We start from the raw sequence: 7,772 nt of genomic DNA, 5'->3' as shown, positions 1-7,772 counted from the left end.
TGTGTGTGTGTGTGTGTGTGTGTGTGTGTGTGTGTGTGTGTGTGTGTATGTGTGTGTGTGTGTGTGTTTATCTTATTGGGTTTTGTTTGTTTGGAGGTAAGAGAACATTAGGTAGGTAGGGAGGTTGGGAGGACGTGAAGGATTCAGAGGAGATGAGGAAGGAGAAACACATGATCAAAATTATATGAAAAAATTACAGTAAAATGTTTTAATAAAATAAGAAAGGAAGAAAGAAAGAGAGAAAGAAAGAAAGAAAGAAAGAAAGAAAGAAAGAAAGAAAGAAAGAGAGAGAAAGAAAGAGAAGTGGTAAAAAGGAGACCGATGGATTGCCAAGAGATCATATAAAACAACACTCCAAGAATGTCCAGTAGTGTGTGCAAACTTCCCTGTAGACACACACATCAGTCTGTTCCCACCACTAGTCCTCTGCCAGAGGGGAAGCATGTACCCGCTGACACCTGCTGGGAAAAGAGGAAGTGAAATCGGAGAAAGGGGGTGGCTAAGAGGAAATGAGAGGGTGAAACAGATTAACTGCAGCAGAACCAACCCCGTGCTCCCATTTCACCTTAATCTCACATGGAAATCAGGGATAAAACCTCTGGGTGTTAGACAGAGACTAGACATGCTCCTACCTCAGGAGCTAGGAAGCACTGCCCACAGCAGATTATAGAGACAATCACCTCCGTCTAACTCAAGGGACCGTAGAGATCAATGGGAGAAGCATGGTTCCAGACATGAGGAGGAAGCCCACTCAGTTGTTAGGCTTCCCTAAACTATGATTTTCTTGTGAATGTCTTACTTTCTACATTTGGAATGATAGAGCAAAGGCCTCTGCTAATACTTTGAGAAACTAAGACATTTGCGCAAATGCTGGTTGGAGTCTGAGTTGGTTTCAAGGTCTGAGCACCTACCTCTACAATCAATCTGTAAATACTTATTTCTTTTCTTTATTATTTCCTGTGTCAGGCAATGTGGGCCCCAGAGAGGAGCTGGAGGGCTAGGATTTCACTCTCAGGAAACTTGCAAGCAGCCAAACTGCTCAGAACCCACTCCTACCAAACAATTAGCCAAGGGAGGAAAACACAGACCTCTGCCCAGTACACTTCTGTCTTGGGAGCTGCCGTAAGCTCAGACACAACGACAGAGAAAGCTCCAGCAACAACCTGCAGTGAACAAATGTATTCTCCCCTCCCCCAAGTAAAAGGCGCTAAAGAACAAGGTCAAAGGCAAGGCACTGGGGAGGCACGGAGGTAATAACTGTGATGTTGCTGAGAGATTGTGACAAACAGTCGCCGTTGACCTTACAGACAACTGTGTCTCAAGGGTGATGCAGCTCAAAGTCACTCAACCACTGGGAATCAGGAAAAGAAGTGTTATGTAGCCTATGAAGCCAGTAGTCTAAACTAGGCATGTGAGAGGCTTGGGAATGAAAAGCCTCAAGGCCTGGAGAGGTTCCCCCTGCTTAACTTCAAGACTGTTTAGGTCACAGATCAGTCTTGGAGGGGCAAAGAATGTATGTCTCCAGCCACACTACAAATCCATGTTGCCCACGTGGCACCCACAGGGCTTTTCTTTCTTTCTTTCTTTCTTTCTTTCTTTCTTTCTTTCTTTCTTTCTTTCTTTCTTTCTTTCTTTCTTTCTCTAAAGACCTCAAAGAGGATCAGTCGCAATTCTTTTTCTCTGTTCTCTGCAAATTAAAAAGCTCTACATGAAAACAATAAAATGGCTTTCCCGGATTGAGGCAGGGTCCCCAGGATAGGATACCGGTGGCTAGCTTTAGCACCAAGGGCTGATAGCTAAAAACAAGAAATCTAAAAACAGAAAATCTCTCTCTCTCTTTTTCAGCACAATGCTAAAAAGAAATAATAATAAGGTAAAACAAAATTAAAAGTTGATTAATTTTATTTGGAAGAAACATCGTTAGGGTTTTGCCTAGGATCTTGTTAAGCTCTGTTAAAATTATTAAATTATTAAAAAGTTTCTATTTCAGATCAACAGCCATTGGCATCTTATAGCCTCCATAGCAAAAAGTAATGATATAGGGAATGTTAATGTGTTCCTGGCAAACCCTCGGGAGAGTTTAACTCAGTAGAGAAGACAGAAGTATAAATAACCCAAGCCACAATGACCAACTTAATAAAGGACTAATTCAACTCATTAAGAGAAGGGGGTGGGAGGAAAGAAAGCATCTCTAAATTGAGAAGCTAAAAAATCTTCTTAAAGCAAAATAAGTGGAGTTTTGAAGAGACCCTTTACAAAGCCAAAAAGAAAGAAAGAAAAACAAAGAAACACTAAAGAAACAAAAAACAAAAAACAAAAAACAAAAAACAAAAAAAAACAAAGCAAGCCTCCAGCTTAAGGCAAAATGCTATTCCTGTCAAGTCCGGTAGGAGGTGTGGATGAGAAAAGCGCAGGTAGAGAATTCAGTTGTAAAGACCAGGACAGCCCCCAAAAAGTCACATGGCATCTGTAGGGCAATAGACTCCACTAAAGCCAAGGTAAGTGGATGACACACGACTGGAGACTCCCCTGTCTAGTTCGTTATTGTCTTCTTACACCACTCTTTCCTAACTTCACTATTTCAGCCCTCAGGCTCCTTGTTTTCCCATTGTACTCATACTGCAGAAAGAGGAAATAACTCACCCGTCCAGCAGTGGGGATTTCTTAGTTGGGTTTTGAAGAAAGATGCTGGGGGTGGCTGACTCTGCTGAAATGGTTCCCTTTTCTCTTGGTGTTTGTCAGACTCTGCCGTTGAGCAATCCCACACCCTTCAGCCGACCTGCAGTCGGCTTAGGACTTACCCTCCCTAAGCTCTCTCACGCTGCCCCCTGTGCCTCTTCTGCTCTGGCCGGGTTCATAGTTTCACAGCCTTACCACCGATTGCTGAAAGTGTGAAACATTTGCACATCTGGCATCAAAATTACACTCTCCAAGTGAAGGACTCGAGGTCAGCTATGGCTTTAGAGACTCCGCGTGTACTTTACTTTGCCAGTGTTTCATTCAAAGATTACAGTTCAGTTTTCTCACAGAAACACATGAAAAGCAATGGAGTTTTTAAATCAACTCTCTCAGCATCCCCCCCCGTGTGTGTGTGTGTGTGTGTGTGTGTGTGTGTGTTGTATGTTGTATGCACATGTTTCTATATGTGCGGTGCACGTAGGTATGTGCATGAGTGATGGACTCGTGGGCACGTGGAAGCCATGTATCGTCATCAGATAATTGGCTGGCCAGTGATCTCTGGGAATTTACCTGTGTTCCCCCAGCTCTAGGGTTACAAATAAACCATTCAGATTTGACATGGTCCTGGGGATCTGAACTCAGGTCCTTAGCTTGCCTGGCAGGCACTTTACTGATTGAGCCATCTCCCAGCCTCCGGTAGCCCTCCCCTCACCCCCATTAGAAATGTGAATAACTAAAACATTGCTAGGGAATCAGTGTCAGCCTGAAAAATCCACATCTGAGCAAGCGTGAGAGATGGGCTGCTTAAACCTAACTGGATCCTAGAACTGGCTTTTGGTCACACAGATAGAAACTGACTTTATTTGAAGATGAAAAGCTTGTACAGGGTCCTAGGGGCAAAGCTGCCCTGTGACTCCTTCCCTCTCACTCCTCTGCACAAACACCCCCGAACCCCAGACAAGGGCCCCATACAGTTCAAAGAGAACCAAGGAAAATCTCCTCCTCTTTCAGTCTCTACTCTCTACATCCATTTTGATATGAAAAGACAAGGTTTGGTGGCCAGCAGGAGGCTTTTGGAGCACAGTGATTATTGAATAAATACAGCGTGAGTTTCAGTCCACTGAAAAAATTAGGACTCTTCACAAAATGACTAAATAAAGCAGTGTAACAACAACAACAATAACAACAACAAGCTAGGGGATTGATACTTTCCACAGTCCACTGCAGGGGTTCTCAACCTGTGAGGGTGTGATCCCCTTGGGGTCAAAAGACCATTTCACAAGGGTTGCCTAACCACTGAAATAACTAACAGCTATTTTATTTACCATTCATAACAGTAACAAAATTGCAGTCATGAAGTAGCAACAACATGATGTTATGGTTGGGGGTCACCACAACATGAGGAACTGTATTAAAGGATCTCAGCCTTAGGAAGGTTGAGAACCGCATTGAGGTCTACAGCTTTCATAGGCTCTGCCATTAAAAGCTTTTACATAGACTCTCAAACATTGGGACAACAAGCGTTTAAAAATAATACCTTGAACTAACAAGGACTGCAAATGGACTGACAACGTATTTAAAAAAGGGTCTGGATTCTCCATTCTGCCTGCTATCATTTTATGTAAACGTCTTCTCCTGCCCACAAATACTGGAAAGGGGTCATAGCCTAGGAAGTCACTTATTGACCGTCAGCATCAGAGGAAACACCTGCTGTCAGCTGCTTCCTGCCTGAGGCCATCTTCCCTTCCAAGTTGCTTGCTCCATCCACAAAGCCTTCAATCCTGCCCGGGCTTACCAGGAATTCAATGAATATTTGTTGAATATTGGATGAACTGAAGTTCTCATTGTTGAACAAAGCGCCCTCCTTACTGCCTCCAACCAGCCTTACCTTGATCAAAGGTCTCTGTTCTCTGATCCCTGTGTGGTTCTAAAGTGTTCCTACTCCTTCAGGTTTTGACCTGGATTTGGCCTACAGGCTTCAAACAGACTAGCAACCTGTCTGGGTGCCCCAGAATGAGGCTGGTCCCTGACTTCAACATTGGCCCACCTTGGTTCTCATGGTGGTAAATTCTGGAACTGCAGGGACAGAAGGCAGTGCGTAGTGTGACTATACAAAAGGGGAAATTAGATCCATGTGTACTATAGTCATAGCCAGCCTCCAGTGTGTGCTGGGTCCCTGAGTGCTATGCTCGTGTGGGATCCCTTCTTCTCAAAGGGTGGTCTCAGTGAGCGCTTCTGTCTAACAAGCTCGGTGTAGTAAATGTTACCTTATATCCCATATTTAAATATGAAAGAACGTTGCTGAAAGTGGGAGCACCCACATGCATGCCAGCACCCTGGAGCCTGAGATAGAAAAGATCAGTTGTTTGGGCTCCACTGGGAGATGATGAACACTGTTCCGCTGACCCCTGAAGAACGACTGCCGGTTCTCTCCAACCGCCTCCCTGACCTCAGTCAGCCACTTCAAGGGGTACCTGGCAGCCCTGTGGGAAAGTCCGGATGGCCCAGAAACGAGGCCTCTCATCAGCAGCCAGTGAGACCCTGTGATGTGCCACGTGCAAGGGGCTCCTTCAGCCCCAGGCAATCAGACATTGAAATGACTGTGGATCAGATGGGGGCTGATACCCACTTATGGCATCCAGCGCTGGAATCATTTCTCCTGAGAAGCTTGCATCGCTGACCCACAGAAACCATGAAATAATAAGTACTGCCCTAAGTTGTCAGATCTCAGGGTTATTTGATATATAACAAGAAACAGCTAATGAGCTAAACTAAGGGCTGGCAAGCATGTTCGTAAAGGGCCACATAGAAAATATTCTGGGATTCTCTATCCAGATGGAGTCTGGATCCCTCTTCAGTTCCGCCATCGTAGCTCAAAAGCAACCAGAGATAATATGCAAATGAGTGGCCATGGTTATGTTCCTATAAAACTTTATTTATGAAAATAGCAAGGCGGCTTGCGAGCTGTGATATGCCAACACTTGCTGGAAGCCACTATATTTTCAGTCTTTATAAGTTAGTGTAGTGTTTTGTCCTGTAGCTGTCTTATGGAGAGTGGAATGTGGCCACTTCTGATTAGGGAGTATCTTTTCCAAGGCTTTACCCCTCCTGCAAGTCAACTTGAATACAGATTAATGTGTGAACTTGATGGCACAGAAAATAGAAAGGAACGTAAAACAGAGGTAAAACTTTCCAACACTGAGAAAGAGCTATGATCAAGACTTTTTAAATCCAAAATGGCTGAAGTGGAGAATTAGAGAGGCAGCATGAGATGGAGCGCTGCCTGGATCTACACACCATGGGCACAGGCCTTACACAGGGATTGGATGGGGGGACCTGGCGGGAAACAGGAATCCAAAAGCTTCATAGCCAGCACCTCAGTTACCTAGCTGTGTTGGTAGAAACCGAGAGATATTTAAAGCAACATAGGGTAAGAAAGAACACATTTGTTAGAGAACATGAAAACGTGGCTTTTGGCCACTGGTGGCTTAGACATAGCATGCAGAAGACACTAAAGCTTTCATATGATCTCCAGCCATTGTACTGAGCAGCCGAGCCCAAGGCTGATTCATGATTGGGCCTCAGTTACCACGGTCAAACACAGCAAAGGACAGACTAAAATGTTACTTTTCTTTCCTCTCTGCTTCTTATTTTCCATTATTTCAAATCAACACCAGCAAAGGCACACTCAAAAGTCAGTTAGGATCAGCTGTAGCATTAGCACATTTAGCAGAGGCCACCAATCAGATACAAATGGACACAGTTCCATAATTACAGACTTCTCATAAATTAGTACACTTTTCCAGCAATACATGTGGGTCCCCCTCCACCTGGTTGCCTATACCCCATCTTTGGAAGGGCAGAGGATGAAAAAGAAAATCTAGGAAAGTAATGCTTTCCCCACGAGTGACTGAATGCCTTTAGCCTAAGCTGTCTGAAGCGGAGAGGACTGAAGAGCTTATATCTGCTAACTTCACACTGTTTTCCATCATAGCCAGAGGAATATAGGAACAGAGGAAAGTGCCAGTTGCCTCCCTCCCCCACCCTTTTCTATTATAGCATAAACAAATCGCCACAAACATAAAAACTTAAAACAGCATGAGTTTTGTTACCTCACAGTTCTTCAGGTCAGTTGACTCGGCTCTCACTGGGCTTCTTCTGGGAAAGATCACTTGTCTTTTTCTAGCTTCCAGAAAAGCTTGCGCCGGTTAGCACACGGCTCCCTCCTCTCATCCCCATCTTTCTGATCATACTGCACTGGTGCATCTCTTCCTCTGGGAGTACAGCCTCTCCACTTTTGAGGATCAGTGTGACTCGACTGAGCTCACCAACCATCGAAGCTAACTGTTGAGGCCCGCTCCTTTCGGCATCATCATAGCCATTTTTGTTTCAGGCCTACCAGCCATATCATCTTGGTTTGTTCCTGATACAAGGAAAAGCTCTCTGTGCAAGGTCGGGTTGACCAAAAACTACGTTTATGTTCAGCACACTCTGTGGCCTTGCTACTGCTGGAAATACCCCAACCAGAAACACATCAGGCCCAAACCATAAGCTCCACTTGGGACGAATCAAATTAAAGCTTGAACTGCTTTGTCTAGTTAGCAAAATAACTTCAGGCATAGGTGACTGCCCTGTTCCATTGTTTGCCTCCTGTATGAGCTAATTGCCGTTTTTGCCTTCATAAGCTGACACTAAGAAACACTCAAGTTCATAGTTCTAGTTCCCAAACCTGGACTGTGTCCATGATCAGTCAGGGCTGCATTCCTGATAGATCAGTCTTGGAGTGTGAGTTCAATAAACTATCCATATCTGACTGAAGTTAGTGTCTGAGAGGTTTGTGCAGTTTCCTCTTTACCTCAACAATAACCTACTGACAGGCCCAACATACAGATTTCATTGTCAGGGGAAGGAAAGAGTACTCTGTGGCAGTCATTGGAAAAGCAAGAGGAGGCACTCAATTCAGTTTGTAGTATTGTGAGAGCCAAAGTTAACCCGCAAGTCCCGCCTGCCCAAGGACAACTTTCTGATGCTGGGAGCTGTGGTTCTTGGGAAACAACCAGCCACATGTCTTCACTCTCCTAAACAAGTTCATT

The sequence above is a fragment of the Psammomys obesus genome, unplaced genomic scaffold (genome assembly GCF_907164565.1).
Source record: "Psammomys obesus unplaced genomic scaffold, mPsaObe1.curated_primary_1811, whole genome shotgun sequence".
Lineage (NCBI taxonomy): Eukaryota > Metazoa > Chordata > Mammalia > Rodentia > Muridae > Psammomys > Psammomys obesus.
The sequence above is the reverse complement of the archived record's forward strand: the minus strand, read 5'-3'. Positions refer to the sequence as shown.